The sequence below is a fragment of the Balearica regulorum genome, chromosome 15 (assembly GCF_011004875.1).
Source record: "Balearica regulorum gibbericeps isolate bBalReg1 chromosome 15, bBalReg1.pri, whole genome shotgun sequence".
NCBI lineage: Eukaryota > Metazoa > Chordata > Aves > Gruiformes > Gruidae > Balearica > Balearica regulorum.
This window is the reverse complement of record NC_046198.1, coordinates 7002907-7020696: the sequence shown is the minus strand read 5'-3', so window position 1 is coordinate 7020696 and position 17790 is coordinate 7002907. Positions and strand designations below refer to the sequence as shown.

Below are 17790 nucleotides of genomic sequence, written 5' to 3'. Positions count from 1 at the left end.
GTCAGCAAAACATGGCACGAGTGACTCGGGGGGCCTCCCACTACTGGCACTCTGTCAAAGGACACCATTTCGATAATTAGCTGAAAGCAATTTTATTATTGCCCTGTAGCATACTGCTGTGGGTGTCTGCTTAGAGTCACAAGTTACCTTCACTGATCATGTGTACAGGCAGGCTTAAGCAAGACTGAGAGAGGATGTTGTAAACCTCCTGTTCCTTGACTCCTTTTCAAGCTTGTTTGCTCTGTGGTATCCTGCTCTCCGTGTCCCTGGCACTCCTGCTTTCACCATTCTCGCTAATTTAGTGTTTGCAGTGTGAGTTCTCTCTTAATTTCTACTTTTTTTTTTTTCTTTTAAAATTTAATTGGAAAAGGAAATAAGTAAAAAGAGTGCTGCACAGACAGCCCTTAAAATTGCTATGCGTGAGCTCAGCTTATGGAGCTTTGCAACTCTTCCAGCTCAGGTGACTGGGATGCAAAAAATCTACTGCAAATCAACACCCTTATGCATCACACCTCCCTGGTGTGACACCACACACACACTCAAACCCTGTCTCAGCCTCTTCCTCTCAAGATAAGGGTAATGCCGTAGCAACCTCCAGCATAGTCGTATGACACATGTAAATTATTTTATTAATGTTATTTATAAAAGGCTCACCAGAGTCTCTGTCCTTAAATTATGATTTAAGGGTGGGGATGTTATTTCATTAGAAGATAAATCACGTTATAACTCGACGGCAGTTTTTAAAAAGAAACTGCCCTACAGCAGTTGGACCAGCTGATTAGATATTTCCCTCCTGAGTTTACAGGCTGGCCCCAGAAATGAAGCTGCTGAGCAGAACTGAGCCCATGCCAAGTTATTGTTATGCCAGGACAAACACCGAGTTGTTCTCCCTGCTCTTGACATAATACATCCCTGCACAAACATGACTGCTTTGAAAGTCCCTTCCCACCCAAGAGAAAATCCTGAAACAGCTGGGTTCTCTATCACCAGGGCATCAAGCCTATTTCATTCACATGACAGGAGATCTGTGCTTGTGTTGGGAGGCGGGGAGTGTTGAAGCCCCACCCTTCCTCTGCAAAAAACGTTTATTTAGCTGACTGGTAAAGCATACTTAGAAATCTAAGCAAATTTTGTTTTTTTCAGGTGAAGTTATTCATGCTCACACCACCTGAATTTAAGCTGATGCTGTTTTCATTCCTGTGGATGAGGTTTGGAGCGCATCAATAAGCTTGTTAAAAATAAGGAAGAGGCCACAGTCATTTGGGACTGAGTATCACAGAGGACTACTAGTGCATTGTTCCTACTGTTATTTGTGGTCATTGGGTAAAATCAGCATCTTGGCCAGAATTCTTCATTTGCTGAGCTTTGATACAGGAAAGAAATGGAGCTGGAGTTTTAATTTGAAACAGGAAGAGGGAGTTTTTGGTCTTTTCTGCATCTGCCACAAATGAACTGTTCCCTGTAGATTGCAGTCAACACACAGTGAAACCAGAACCGTCCTCTCTGCCCTGCTCCAGACACTGCACTTTGGCAAGAATTGCAACTGCTGTGTGCCTGGCAGTCAAAGCCAGCACTTTCCTTGCTCGGAAGAGGTGCCAATAAGAGTCAAAGCTTTGAACCAGTGAGAAGAGTACAGAACACGTTGTCAGTATGGTGGATTCATAAGTGCCTAATAGTAAGATGAGGAAAAATGACTCATAGCACTATGTGTACACCCCTCAAAATGAAAGCTTTAACTTGTGAAGTGTAGAGGAAGAGAAGCCTCATTAATCCTAGCAGTCCTTGATCCACTGTGTCTGGGAAAGGGGTCACTATCTGCCTGATAACATGGAGGAAAGAGGTTCCTTCCTAACTTTCCCTCCTTCTTCCCACATCTCCCTATTCCCTCATCCTCAAACCTGATGTTCAGCTCTGCCAGGTACACTGCTGTCACACTCGTCCTCAAATAACTCCAGTAAAGTCAAGCAGATCAGAACAGGCATAAATCTAACTCACTGGCCTGGAAGACCAATATAGCTGCAGCATTTGTACTCAGATGAGGTTCCCAGATGGGAGCAGCCAGGCTAGGCGATGGCTGGACGAGCTTCTCGCAAACAATCCCAGCTCCCAGGAGAGGGGCTGAGTCAGTGCTGGCCCCCTGTCATGTGATGGGAGGGGGCCCATAGCTCTCGCACAGCTGGTTTCTTCAGAAGCAAGTCATGTTTTGCTCTGACCTCCATCTGCAGCTAGATTTTGAGAGAAGCAGCACAAAAATCAAAGGACCTGCTTTGTAATCTTTGTTTAACCTGTCACTCATGCTCTGCAGCTTCTCTTAACAAGACTGACATTGTTGGCTTTTTTTCTGCTGAAGGGAGGGCACTAGGGAGGGGATTAATGCACTGTTTTGCACTACATCCCAAGTTATTGTTACGTTGCAAGCCAAAGGCACTCCAGGCCAGTCAGTAATTTGATGAATCATCAGGCTTTTGTTCCTCAAGACCCTTCACTCTACCAGTCACAGACAGATCTCATAATCAAAGTTCCAGATTTGTCTTTGGTTCAGCCTTTTTACTCAGACCCTCTGCTCAACATTCCTAGGATTTCATCTCCACCAGCATGTTTAATTTCTCAATTAAGCTGTCACATATCCCTTGTTTCTGGGGGTGGAAGGCTCAATCATAGGCCATCAGTACTTTTGATACCAACACACAGACATCATGGCTCATCCTACACATACCACAATAAACCACTAGTCATTGCAGATATATCTAAATGTCTTGGAAAGTGCTGTGTATATACCAATAAAATCCAAATAAGTATTTTATATTTTGAACTAATATATCTCTTTTTAGCAGAGCACCTGCTAATCAAATCCTCTAATAATCCCATGAAGTACCACATTTGATCACTGGCAAGGATCTGGCAGCACTTCAGAATAACTCTCAGATGCTCACCCTTTCCTGGAAACTGAGGGCACTGGCACAGAGCCACTTTCCTGCCCCAGGAAAGGTCCCCTCTGCCTGTGTGCCCAGCCTCGCCCATCTGCCCTTCTCCTTCCCAGCACCAACCATGTGCTTAGTGAAGCTGTCATCAGACAGCTTAAGAGAAAGTGAGGCAAATGTCCTTCCTCTGACTCTCACCATGCTCCTCACTGCTGGGTCTGCCCACTGCCAGCATTGCTTCTCCCTCCAGAAGCCAGGGAAGGTCTCCCCTCTCCCTTGCACACACAGACACACTCTTGCTCATGCAAAACATAATTTTGCTGTCCCATGAGTCCACTGCTTCAGATAACTGTTGGTTTGTGCCAGAGGCCCCTGTGAAGGTCAACACTTATGGCCAAGTACATAAGACACTAGGAAACAAAGCGATCCTTCCAAAAGCCAGTGTTGGTGGTTCAGGCTGTAACAGAAACATAAGGGCCCTTATGTTCAGTTGTCTTTAACACTACCTTTCTTCTGTTATCATTAGCATTTGCCTGGTCCCTAGACTTCTCTTAAGCTGACCTCCCTCTAGTTACCTTCCCCTGTCTCTTTGAAACCATGCTGCTTTAATTTTCCAGCTGCAAGGCAAGTTCTTTTCAGGTGAAGCTCTTGCACAGAAGCATGGCATTGTGGAACAGTTTTCACTGCATAATGCACTGCTGTGCTGAAAAACTTGCTTCTGAAGTTGCTTTCCAGCAAAATTATTTAGCTTGGGAGAGCTAAATTATTATTATTTAGCTTGGGAGAGTGTCACCATGCCTCATGTTTCTCTGTACATCTCTACACCTTGCTGTCTAACCGAAGTTTAGTTGCAGAAAACTTATTACCTTTTGGGAGTAGGATGTTAAAAAATTTCCCCAGTGAATTCTCATCCTTTCCTTCAGAAAGTTTAATTAATAAAATAAATGTTTCAGGTTACACATTTGAGCTGCTATAAAGTAAACCATAGCAAGGAGCCTTGTAAAATGCAGCTACTTGTTTTGTGTGGTGCAACTCGATACAGCATAGTGTTCCCACAGCTATGCAATTCTCTGTCCTTACATCCCCTCCATGGCCGTGGTGGCTGCACTGATGCTGCAGCACACCAATAAATGATTCCACCGAAGACATTTCTGCAATTCAGTCTCATTTCTGAGAAGTGATCAGAATTTTCTATGGTTCCTTCAAGCACTTCTTAAAAACCAACAATGGTTTTAATAGAAATGTGGTCGTTATTAATATTTGACTGAGGCAGAAGGTCTCTGATGTGGGGAAATGGGAAGTGGAAGATGAAGACACCAGGGTGAAGGAGCGTGCTGTGGCTGTGCAGGTGGCACTGTGGCAAGCATCAAGGGGCAGCAGTGATAAAGACACAAAATATCTCTCCTGTTGCTGTACTGGGAGGAGAAAAATGCTGCCTCCTGCAGGAAAGTCAGTCAGGGGCTGTCTGATTCCCATATGTTTCTAAACAATTTGAGTCTTTGCTTCCTCAGTTCGAGGACACAGCCTTAAATTCCCTTTTTTTCTTCAGAGACCACAATCAATTTTGGTACCAGTGATGCTAGTATGGGAAGCTGTAGAAGTCAGGTTTTCAGACACCGGCTTGTATTTAGGACAGAAAATGGTGACAAAGGCATAGCATAAACTGAAAGTATAATCTATTTTACTAATGTAAATAGTTCATACCTCACACAGACACCTGAACTATCTCCTTTCAAAAAACCCAGCCTGGCAAAAATGTCTGTTTCCCACATGGTAATGTCAGTCAGGATCAGACTCCAGATTCTTAGTCAGAAAACTGTTCCTGCTCTCCTTTTCCCAACAATAACATCACAATATATCTTACCAAGTCTCTGCACTTGTTCAAAGAAATGCAGCGTGTAAGAATCCCCTTAGATTTACCAAGGGGAAGTCATGCTTGACCAACTTGATAACCTTCTATGAGGAAATGACTGCCTTAGTAGATGAGGGGAGAGCAGTGGATATTGTCTACCTAGACTTCAGTAAGGCTTTCAACACTATCTCCCACAAGATCCTCACTGAGAAGCTATTGATGTACAGGCTGGATGCGCTGACCTTGAAATGGACTGAAAACTAGCATGAAGCCTAGTTGGAGGCCAGCAACTAGTGGTGTACCCCAGGCATCAATATTGGGTCCAGAGTGTTTAATAACTTCATTAATGATCTGCATGATGGGGCAGAGTGCACCCTCAGCAAGTGTGCAGATGACACAAACTGGGAAGAATGGCTGATATGCCAGAGGGTTGTGCTGCCAGTCACAAGCACCTCAACAGACTGGATAATTGGGCTGGCAGGAACCTCATGCAGTTCAACAAGGAGAGGAGAAGTGCAAAGTCCTGTACCTGGGAAGGAACAACCCCATGCACCAGTATATGCTGAGGTCACTCAGCTGGAAAGCAGCTTTGCAGAAAAGAACCTGGGGGTCCTGGTGGACACCAAGTTGAACATGAGCCAGTGATGTGCCCTTGTGGGAAAGAAGGTGAATTTGTATCCCAGGCTGCATTAGAGAAAACATTGCCAGCGGGTAAAGGGAGGTGATCCTTCCTCTCTGCTCAGTACTGGTGTCCATTTCTGATGTCCCCAGTACAAGAAAGACACGGACATACTGGAGAGATCCCAGTGAAGGGCCACAAAGATGATTAAGGAACTGGAGCATCTCTCCTGTGAGGAAAGTCTGAGAAAGCTGGGACTATTCACTCTAGAAGAGAAGGCTCAGGGGATCTTATTAATATATATATATAAAAATACCTTAAGGGTGGGTGCAAAGAAGATGGAGCAAGGCTCTTTTCAGTGGTGCCCAGTGACAGGACTACAGGCAATGGACACCAACTGAAATACAGGATGTTCACTCTGAGTATCAGGAAACACTTTTTTACCAGAAGGGTGGCTGAGCACTGGCATAGGTTGCCCAGAGAGGTTGTGGAGTCTCCATCCTTGGAGATATTCAAAAGCTGTCTGGACATGGTTGTGGGCAACTGGCTCTAAGTGTCGCTGCTTGAGTAGGAGGGTTGAACCGGCTGACCTCCAAAGGTCCCTTCCAACCTCAAACAGTGCCATTCTGTGGTAACAATATCACCCAGTAAGTAACACCAGCACAAACATTCTTATGCCTACTCTGCTTATCAGCGGTTGTAAGCCTTACAGCTACATTTGAACATATTCTAAGTAAAGAATTTTTTCATTCAGATTCCATCATGTCTGAACAAATTTCTGTCTTAGCTGGAACCAAGTAGTGGAACTATATCTCCATGAACTTAAAAAAGCTCATTTTCATGTACAAGTAGAAGTCCATAAGCTAAAGAATAGCAATTTGAGCTCTGCTTTCAATTCAGTATTTAAAAACTTCATGCCTGGCAAGGGCAGAATCCAAAAGCACAAAGTAATAGAAACTGAAACTAATTTCACATCCACCTGAAAACATCTTATTTATATATGTATTTACTTTATCAACCATAACAATCACATTTCTATATAGCACAGCATCAAACCATCCTAAAGACAAAGAACAGAAAATCTGTGGACAAATGCTATGGCTGGGACTAGCAGATTTTTTAATTCTCATTGCAACAGACTTTTTTACAAACAGAAACTCCTATGTTGTGTGACTTCCATTAGAAGTAGATGAAGGCAGAATTGAGAAAGGCAACTGATTTAAGAAGATGGCAATATCCTGCAGGCACTCAGGCAACATAAAAAAACCCCTAGTGAATCATGTTTCATACCACTCGTAGTGTAATATATAATAACAAACACACTTACTGGCTGAAGTCTCTTGGGTTGGTAGGACATGGCAACTCTGAATCTGCTGTATACTACTATGTTATGAAGATGTCTGAACTGCAGTGAAATTTTCTCTTCCCAGGAGATAAGAACTCATTCAGTCATATGATGAACTGTAAAGAAACAAGACAGATGCTAAGAATGAAAAAAGCTTGCCTAAGACAAATTTACTTTAAGAACATCAGTAAAGGTGGATCTAATGTAAAGCACTGAGAGTGCTGTACACCTCCAGACCTGCTATAGATAGAGATCTCTCTTATCAGAGACACACAGATACTGTGAGGAACCCATTCATTATGGACTGCTTTAATTTCCCACATAGCTGCTATATAATACATGTTTCCAGCAATGATAGAGCCCAAATATTTTTGTATGGTACAGTTAATATTTCTTTCAACTATTACTCAATGAAGTTTTGGACTTGTTTTGGTAACTATGAATCTTCTGCCATTTACTTTCAATCTGATACTGATGGGCATCCTGCATCTTGGAGGTGGTTCCACACAGTTATTTTCTGCAGCAACAGCTCATTGTCTGTCTTACGATGAACAGTCTCCTAGTTGTTTAATCAGTGACTTAATAAAGGACTAAATGCAGAAGAATGGCCACAGACAGGCTGGTTTTGAAGCAAGTTAATAGACTAGCCATAGTATGAGAGATAGCAGTTAGAGGATCATCAAGATACTGTACAATAGAGAAACAGCATCATGAGCCTTAGCCTGCACTAATTCACTGTGCAATGTGCTGAACCCAAACATCGTCGCAGGCTCTACAGTGTTCAGCTGTGTGGTGACGCACTATGGTCAGCACAGATAATTTCAAACCACATAAACCTTAGCTTAGCATGAACTACACAGTTTGCACTGATTTCTTTAACAAGATACTGTAGCTCCCATTAAGTCAGGAGGAAGCAACTCCTGTTGATTTCACAAGACTTCCCTCAGATAGTGTAATGGTGTTTAGCATAATCTAAACTAAAGCTAGATGGGAAATTTTCTGTGGACTTTAATAGAAGCTAGACCTCTGCTGCCATGCTCAAAGGCTCCTTCCTGATAATGCAATATAGAATACCAAGTTTACAACAAGATACAATCTGCAACAGGCTGCCCACTAACTTTGCTTAGTAGTTTCTATCCACCAGTTTCTACTCAAGAGATTATTAGAAGTAGGTTAATTTTTTTCAGTGAATCTACTGAAGGAAGAAGTTTAAGGAGAGTAAAACTGTCCTAGATGACAGTCAAATAAATTTTTAACAGTTTTGACTGATAACTTTCTACCCTGCGCTTGCCTGAACCAAAGTTATCCAGCTATTAGGACTATATAAACCTTACACATTATATGATGGAGAAACATAAGCTTACATAACAGATTGCTCATACATACAAAGAGTTTTATAAGATCTATAAGGGATGTTGTCATACCTCTCATGGACTCTAGTCTTATTATTTATCTCCAAAATAACCGTCTTGGGATGTACTTCAAATTTAAATTCATTGAGATAGTATTTGGTTAGTGTTTCCTCAATGGTATTTCACTGCATAGCTTAGAGCTCAGCTAGACTGTGGTATGCTGGATGAGGCAGGTAAGCCTTCTTTGAGAAGTTATAGGAAATGCTCTCAAAGCCTCTCTCAGTAGCTTTCTGAGCTTATTGGTCTCCTGATCATTCTGCCCCATCCTACTGCCCTCTGTCTTCTTGCAGAAGTTTTCCTCTAGTCAGCTGTTGCTAAAATGCTTTGTTGAAAAGAAAGCTGTGCAGATACACATATCTCATTTATATAGGCTGAACTGGCTTGTGTTCTCTACTCTCCAGCAGTCTTTCTGGCATGATTTCCTCCCTCTCCCCTAAAAAGCAATTTGAGAAACATCCTTTGCATTACTCTCTGTGATTTCTGTTGGCTTACTTCCGATACCTAAAATAAACAGAAAAAAAATAGAAAATTGGCCCCTGCCTAAAAATTCATCGCTCTCTTCTTCCCACCTCCCAATTACATCTGGAAGTGCAATTACAGCTCGTGAGCATCTGTGTGGCTTCTAAAGGGCAGTCAGAGCCCAGAGAATGCTCACAGGAGGAAGATTCACCCCCCAACAGACACAGAAGCTTATCAGAGCCAGAAGGATCCTGAAGGAGACTGTAACATACACAAAGCACTTTATTTTGTGAAGAACAGGAACCTTTCTCCTCCCCCAGTCATAATGCTTACACTGAGCTCAGCCCCTAAAATGAGCAGGTGATGTCTCTCTCTCTGGACAGGGATTGTGGTAACATCAAAGGGAATGCTCCTACATTGCTTTACACAAAGTAAAATTTCTCTGTTATGGGCTTCATTCTAGTGACTTGATGGGAAGTTACAGAAAATGTGGCTTATTTTTGTCCCTTTCCTTATTATAATCAAGTGTTGCTCCTAGCTTACAATTTCCATTTAACAGCCAGGGCTTTGTATTCCTAAAATGTAATTGCATGCTTCAGTATTGTAACTGCATGCTTCAGTATTGTCCTTGCAGCATCATGCACCATTACAAAATCCTGAGCTGTGCCAGCTTTAACAAAGAAATCTATTTCCTTATTCCAGGAAAAGACTATAAAATTCCAACTATTCCCTGGCCTTGTCACATTTGCTTATCATGGACTGGGAATTTGGTTATAAAGCCTATACAGTCACATTTTATCACCTAATGGCAATTAAGAAAAGCAAATTTCACCTTCTGATGAATCAGATACTACTTTAGTGTTTCTAAATGCTTCAGTTGAGCAAGTAATTATCTGCTTATTTCATGGAATGAAAACAATTAGCAGAAACAGAAAGTGGATAGTCCTTCGGGAAACATGTCCTAGGGAGTTTTGGTGATATTAACTGGAAAGGAGGAAGCAGCAGCAATGATTTAATTTTGAAATAATGAAAACTTCTGTATTTTTACATTAACAAAGTCTCTGCTGAATATATTCCTTACTGCTAAGGCCTATTCACATACATACATCCACACCAGATATCCATCAACACTGTAAGTCTCCTTCAATTATACTAACACTGTAAACCTCTAGCTCAAATGCCAAGTGGCAGCCCAAGCAAAATATGAGGATGAGCCAACCTTTCTCTAGATCTGTCTCATCCCAGTCTATTATTTCCTTCTTCCAGTTCACCTAAGTTCTGATCCTTCTCCCCCTATCCTGGTGCAAACCAGAAGTGCTTTAGGAAAATACGGTATAAGAGAACCTAGAGTACACCTTCCTGCTGTGTTCAAGATATATGTGTTCAGACTATGAATGGCTTTGGTAGAGTCAAAAGATGACCGAGATGGGAGAAATGAGGTGGCAGCTCATATAGCTCTGGCTAGCCTGGATCACCCTCTAGTCAAATATAACCACTCATATAGGCGCTTCTGTTGTATGGGTTATAGGCCTCCTTGTTCCCCAGTAGCAGCTTTTGTGCATTGATTCTAGTTACATGTTATCAGAAATCTGTTGTAATCAGAAAACCCCTACAGCACTTGGATCCTTGACTGCATAGAAACATCTGCAGTTGATGTAAGGCTGCCTTCATATTAAGGGCAAGATGTATGGAAGGGGGAATTGGAGGTGAGCTTTACAGAACTCATTAAGGGTTTGAAGGTACTGGGCCACAAATCATCATATGGATATACTGATAGGATTTTAATGCAAATGCTTAATGTCACCTTATTTACCTTCAGAGTTCTGAATTTTAATATGGGGCAGCAAACAAGGAGTTCAAGTTCAAACAAGGATTACTATTTGACTATGCTCAAATCTGATTACAGCCTAACCATCAACTTAATGTTTAATTCCAAGTTTGTTTCTTTTTTTTCAATTTTCTCATCTTTCCTGGAGCACAGAAACAATTACCTAAGTTTACAATGAGGTCTTTGCTACATCCAAAATACAAAACCCAAAGTTATTTTCAGGCTGGGATCCTTTCTGAAATGGAGAGTGGGTTTGTGCTATTTGGTTCCTCCGTATTTTTCAAAAGAATTTAAAAAAATAATTTGAGTATACCTATGGTAACATCTAATTGAAAATCCAAGGTAAGCTTCCATGTAATAAAGAGAGGCCAGAGAAGGTGTCAAACTCATATATAAACTATGGCTGTTTGAGTGCTAATACCATTGCATTATATCTAGGCAGAGAAGAGGGGAAAAAAAAATAAAATCCAGCTAAGTAGTAACTAACTTTGGTACTTCATCTTTTAATATTTTAAGATGAAAGGAAGCCATTTTCACAAAGTCATTGTGATCACTCTAGTTAGGAGTTTGTGAATTCAAGAATCTTTAAAAACACTATTGTTATGATCCTAATATCACACCCTTATACATGATGAAGTAATACTAATCAGATCAGGCTGTTTTAGAAAAAAAAGCATGAATGCAACTGAGGAAACAACAGAACAAGATGTGGGAAAAGTAGTTAGTGGGTTTTTACGGATGCCTGGTTACCCAGAACAGATTATTGCGCAACTTCAGTTCCTAGGCATGGGCAAGTAAAAATACCTAGTGGCAGTAAACTGACCTGCTATGTTTTCAACCATTAAACCAACACTCATTTATATTTTGTGGTCCACACATAGCCAGACAAGCTTTCTGCTGTATTATTTTTGAGCACAGAGGCAGTTACAATAGCATGAAAGACATATCCTAGATCTATAAGTAAACATCAAAAAACTCTCAGGCCTACTGGGTTTCTCATTTTAACTGCAGTGTTGCAGCTGAAGCAAGAGGCAAGGGAGATGCAGGTTTAGACTCAAGCAGATGGAGAGATTACTGAGAAGTTTCTACTCCCAGCACTTGGAGCTCAGTGCACAGGCAAAAACCTAGAACAACTCTGTGTTTCCACTGCCAGTTTGCCTGGCTCTCATCTATCTGCCATTTAAGTACCATCCACAGCTCTACATAATCTTTAGTGACAAAAGGGATTGAGAAGTGCTTTCAGCTGCAGCATTAAAGTCTGTCCATGCTTGCTTATACAGGAAGATAAAACTTTCTCTGTTCCTTTCCCTTTAAACAGCAAACACAAGACAGTGAGGTTTTGGGGGTTTTGTTGTTGTGGTGGCTTTTTTTTTTTTTTAACTAACATTAGACTTTCTTTTTCTCAGGGAAACTCAGCACTGACTTACAGCCAATGGGCCTAACTGGGTAGCTGCCAGATGACAATATCACCTCTCAAAAAAGGTTTCCCTTTTTAGCTATCTCTGTGTTATTTATAGGCAAAAAGCCGTGGCTACAACTCAGGCGAAAAGGGAGGGGCAGCATCAAGCAACTCGAGACTTCATTCAATTACTGCCTGATAGAGAGTATTTGCCAAGGTCTGTTTGAATAGCTTAAAGAAAATTTCTAGTACAGGGAAAAAAAGTCCATTATTCATAGATCTGGCAGCCTGGAGATAAGGAAGAGGCTTGAATTTCTAAACAAAAGGACACTTGGTATTAAAGCCACCCGCAATGTACTCAGATCTAGAAATAGATGAGGCAGGGTTTGTTTGCCTTTTTTTTGGGGGGGGGGGGGGCGGGGGGGGGGGGAGAAGAGGAGCGTGGAGGATGGGGGATTGTTAGCTTACTTTAGAAAGAGTGCCTAGGATAGAAAAACAGCTGGAGGAGAAATACAGTGTAGGCAGAATTGTGGTTCCATGGGACAGCCAGGAAATTTCAGTGGAAAATTAGGCATCTGCTTATGTACATAGCAGAATTTTGCCAAAGTGCATTGGTTTTTTGTCATTATTTTTCTGAAAAAATGAAGTTCATGTTATTGTGCTGCCTCTTCTGCCTCCTATTCCTGCCATGAAGGCTTCAGTGGGTTGGTCAATTCCAATCTAATTTGCTACAAAGCTTGAAATACGGGAGTTATTCACTGCCTCCAGCCCTTTGAAGACCCGCAGTTGCAAAGAGAGGGGAAACTGCTCTATTCTCCTCTACCCACCTAATCTCAGAGGAACAAGTACAAACAGCTCAACTTAGATTTGTTTGGGATGGCCCACCCCATATTTGGGAGGCAATAGAGAGCATCTACTTAGCTTTCAACCAGGCACAGGAGATGCTGCTCCCTGCCCTGTGAGCAAGCTAAATAAAGGTAGGTGAAGAAAGTGGAGAGTGCTGAGAATGTGTGTTTGGTGGGTTGGGTTTTTTTTGGTATACGTGTGTGTGCCCACATGTGCATGACAACAATAGCAGGCTGGACCACTACATACTGAAACAGGGAGGGAGCTCAAAGTACATTTATGTAGGAGTTTATGCAAGACTTGAGCTCAGAAATGCAGGACAAATTAATAAGAAGATGCAGTTCTGTGATGTCTGCTGTTAATGGCTTAGCTGCTCTCCCACTGCACTCATCACCCAAGAGGCAGAGCGCCCTGTCTCTTTCTTAATTAGCCCTGGAAAATTAATGACCTATCACTTTAACTTGCTGTATTACAACTTCTGTTGATAAACAATAGATAAACCACTTAGGGAGCAGCACCAATAGAGAGAGACTTACTTCAGCAATCATAAAAAACCCCACCAAAACCCAACAAGCCAGCACTCAAAGGAGGTTCAGTGAGGAACACTTGTACATACATACACATTTAAGGAGCCCATGTGCTCCTAGTTTATCATGACAGACAGTTAGTCTCATAATCAGTAGAAACATTAAACTAACTACACTTGATGGAAGGCCTAGTATCTACAGACATTCCCTATACTGCTAGACTTAAATTCCTATGCTTTTACAACATTATAACACAGAAATTAAAAGCAAACATCAGAAACAAGGCTATGGAGCAATCAATGAAATTTCTGATAAGGCACTGAAGTCCAAGAGAAGCAAAATTTCAACATTTTGCCATTTGAATGTAATCAAGTCTTGATTTAGACAGTTATCCAGAAAACAATTAAATATATTGTCATTTTATATGGCCTTTTCATAACAGCCTGTAGCTCAGTTATCTTGCTCTGCAAATACAGAGGAAAAGTGGCAAGGCAGATCTAAAATGGGACAATTAACATTGGATTTGCGGGTTAAAAACTCCCAATGCCAGTAAACAAGGCCTGCTGTCATTTTTAATTTAAACACTAAAGCTCTTTGACCATTAAACTTCTTTTAGTGTTAATTAAACCACTACAGTATCAACTCTTGAATTAAACTAGGCAATTTCTGTGTTTATACAAGTCTGGCATTCTTTCAGTTGAAGGTAGAAAACCTATCACTAGAGTCCATTCACCCGGCTGCTTTGCTTAATCTCCTAGAGTAAGTAGGTAGCAGCAACCCTCTGCCCTCTCCAAATGTCTTACTGCAGACCTATCCAGAGAGATGAACCATCCTCTCTCCAGAGGCTGTGATGGACAGTAAGGGTGATCAGGTCCACCCAGATTTTGCCAGCAATTGAAATGAATAAAGCCTTTCCCCAGTCAGCTCTTTGGCCAGTCAGGCCTAGAACCATGGTGACATCTTAAGTGTATTGAATTTAGATCTTGCTGAGAATTTTGTATATTATTTATGAGAATGGATTGATTTTTTCTTTTCTGTGAGGGAATAATTTAGCATGTATCCCTCCCTCCCCCATCTGTACTTCTGGTAAAATAATTCTTACATAAATACTGATGCATCACTGCCAGAAGTGTTGTACAGTTTTAAAAGACTGCCTCATTTTGTAGCTCCTATCTTCACCAGGGATTCACAAGGAATTTATCAAGAGGAAAAAACCTGAATACAAAGGAAATTCACAATTACCTTTCCTGCTTGCTGTTGATTGTGCATTACAGTATAAATTTAAGTTCTCTAGCTACTTGCTTGCTGTCCTTCAGTCACAACTACATGTTATACAAATATTTATTTCATCTTGTTCCAAACCACCTTAAAATTGAGACGAACTGAAGCATGGAGATGGGTAGTAATAGTATCTTTCTTCCTCTCACCGTATATTATGCATACTTGCTCTTTCCTAGCTTACACTTGATAAATCAGAAAGAGGTACACAACTTACATTCATGCTTTTCTTTCATAGGATGAGGTTTCCATTCTTATAAGACATTTTTAAAAAATAGCCTGTAGGGCAACAAGTACAGGTTTATGAAAGGGGATCATAGCAGAATTTGGGTTCCTAAATTCAAAACTGTGATCATGAATGTGTGATTCTGCTGAACAATTGTTGGGCCCTGAAGGTGCTCTTAACTCCAGAGATCACTTTTGGCTTTACTTCTACAGATTTTAAATACTGTGTGTTGAGTTGAGCAACTCTCCAGACAGCATGCCGGGCTTGGATCTGATTCTAAGGGTAGGATTATAACAGAGTTCTGAATTATGGCTAATGCTGTCAGTGTAGCAGAGGTAGAATGCTTACAGTTAGGTGCTAATGGATTTATTTATCTGGAGCATTTGGTCTCCTGTGATCCATTCTTCATCAACCATTGTATCAGAAGTAGTGTGGCCAGTAGGACTAGGGAAGCAATCATCCCCCTATACTGGATACTGGTGAGGCCGCACCTTCAATACTGTGTTCAGTTTTGGGCCCCTCACTACAAGACAGACATTGAGGTGCTGGAGCGCCTCCAGAGAAGAACAACAAAGCTGGTGAAGGGTCTGGAGCACAAGTCTTATGAGGAGTAGCTGAGGGAACTGGGGTTGTTTAGTCTGAAGAAAAGGAGGCTGAGGGGAGACCTTATCGCTCTGTACAACTACCTGAAAGGAGGTTGTAGCCAGGTGGGTGTTGGTCTCTTCTCCCAAGTAACAAGCAATAGGACAAGAGGAAATGGCCTCAAGTTGCACCAGAGAAGGTTTAGATTGGATGCTAGGAAAAAGTTCTTCACCAAAAGGGTTGTCAAGCATTGGAACAGGGTGCCCAGGGAAGTGGTTGAGTCACCATCCCTGGAGGTATTTAAATGACGTGTGGGTGCTGCACTTAGGGACATGGTTTAGTGGTGGACTTGGCAGTGCTAGGTTAATGGTTGGACCTGATGATCTTAAAGGTCTTTTCCAACCTGAATGATTCTATGATTTTCTAGAACAAGGATGTCCCTATTCAAATAAGCCTTTGCTCCTGATCCTACCTTATCATTTTTGCTTCATTATTTATTTCAAAGCTTATCTACTGCTTTCTGTCCATGAACTTGTCTCTGCTTCTGTCCTTGTTTTTTCCCCCTGCTTTCTCCCACAACTATGAAGACATTAGTACTTCCATACACTCCCTCAAGGAGAATAAATCAGGCTAAACCTATAAACAGGAAGACAAGGAGATGGGCCTGGGACTAAGCAAGGTTTGCTCAGAAATGTCCCACTGGGAAGCAAAAGGCTACAAAAGTTAGCTTAAATTGTGAGCCAATTTCAAAATGTCACAGTAGATATTTCTAAATGTCTTTTTTAAAAAAGTGCATACTGAAATCAGAAGAGGTCCATCTTTTTATTTCATGAAAGCAAGTTTTTATTTATTTAAACTAAATAGAAAGATTTAAGATTACTATTTCTGCTTCAAAACTCAAGAACAACAGTTGTATTTAAGCAAGTGCCCTACCATTCACTGTGTCAGGGAAAAGCAGTAAATCCAAGAACCTGAAAGTGAAACTTACAGTCTCGTAAAAAGTTAACTGACTCCGCTGAGCTGCGGCAACTCAAGAATTGATGAACAGAAACTGAGGCATTTACAAGAACAATGTCATACTACTTTTCAACAGCCACTCATGTACAAAACAGCTGCAAAAGAACACACATGGCTTCCCACCCCCAAAGCTGCTATTAGACAGTTCAGTGGCGACACAAAGGAACATCTTAAATCAATCAACAGGTAAGCAAGACAACACTCAGTAGAAAAATAACTCTCCTCTCAGATTTGGGAAAAGCTTCTGTACAGAAGCGGCCTTGCTTGGTGCTGAGGGAGAAAGGGACAAAAATTTGGAGGAACAAGCCTCCAATGCTGAGATCAGTTCAGCTGCACCAAAGTCACAGTCTTGCAAATACACATTGATAGGGTTAATACCCAGACTGTACAAAAGGCAGTTTATCACTAGAGTTGCAGTGCCACCCCCCCGACATGGCTGTTGGTATATCAAGGTTAAAGTAGTATAGCTAGAAGCTTGGCAAGGAAAATGAATAAGCTTAGTTTTCTGCCGGCTTAATCAGATCCAGGCTACAGCAGTGGCCACTACTGAAATTACCCTGCTAAAAAAACCCTGCTATTCTTTCTTGTCCAATGTTGCCTTCCCATCGAGTGTGCTAATGCCAATCTCCCACAAGTCCAGATAATAAAACAGCACTACAAATCACAACTGGGCTTGCTCTGCAGGAAGTTACTCTAACATCTAGGACTGGGCAAAATACTCACCAGGGAGAAGAGCTTCACCTCATTCATAACAATAAAAGCACAAAGAGCAGTTTACAGGCACAATGGTAAAAGCCTGGCCTGTAATCGTAGTACCTGCATTACACTGATATAGTTATACTTGGCCCATGCTGCCACTCCTACATCTAAAGTTTTGCAAAATACTCATATGACCTGCCAGACATCTCCTCCAGCACTCACTCCAACTTATTTGCTGCTGCTGTGGCAGCACAGCCTGGGGGTGCTCTGCACCTCAGCACCCTTCAAATGTGCTGGGCCTGGATTCTGTGGGCAACACACACAGATGGAGACTCTGTCAGTTGGAAAAGCCTAAATGTAACTGCACAGCTCAGTCATGCCTATTGCGTTAGTGCAGAAATGAACATTTGAGAAATTGTAATTTTTGCACTTGGAACTGAGCCCCTGGACTGCTTACCCTGCATCGGCCAAGCCAGCATCTTCCCTCTCTAGACCATCCCTCATGCTCCAAAGAACAAGCTGAACCAAAATAAAAAGCAGAATAATATAGACTCTGCTGCTCTGACACTGGATGCAGTGACTCAAAAATAAGGCATCCTGCTTTTCTCCTTCCCCTCTCCCCTCCCTTTCCCCTTTCTAGGCATTTTGAAGAAATCTGTTCATATTGTCTGAGCCCTTGTTTTAAGTGGGAAGGATACTGTCATCATGCCATTAAGGACTGCTTGCAAATACAGTTTTGATCCCGAGCCAGTGCAAATCCCACAGATCTGCTCAGCACCT

The 17790-nt window shown here is 41.7% G+C and overlaps 1 long non-coding RNA gene across 1 annotated transcript in view; it reads right to left on the bottom strand.

Moving 5' to 3' along the window:
* LOC142604010 (uncharacterized) overlaps positions 1-17509 on the bottom strand; it is a 29858-nt gene extending 12349 nt beyond the window's left edge. Inside the window, exons 1-2 of the long non-coding RNA XR_012837906.1 lie at positions 17468-17509; positions 6720-6853 (exon numbers count right to left, since the gene is read on the bottom strand). This is a non-coding gene — a long non-coding RNA (uncharacterized LOC142604010). The remainder of the gene's footprint in view (positions 1-6719; positions 6854-17467) is intronic.
* Positions 17510-17790: the final 281 nt, after the last annotated feature.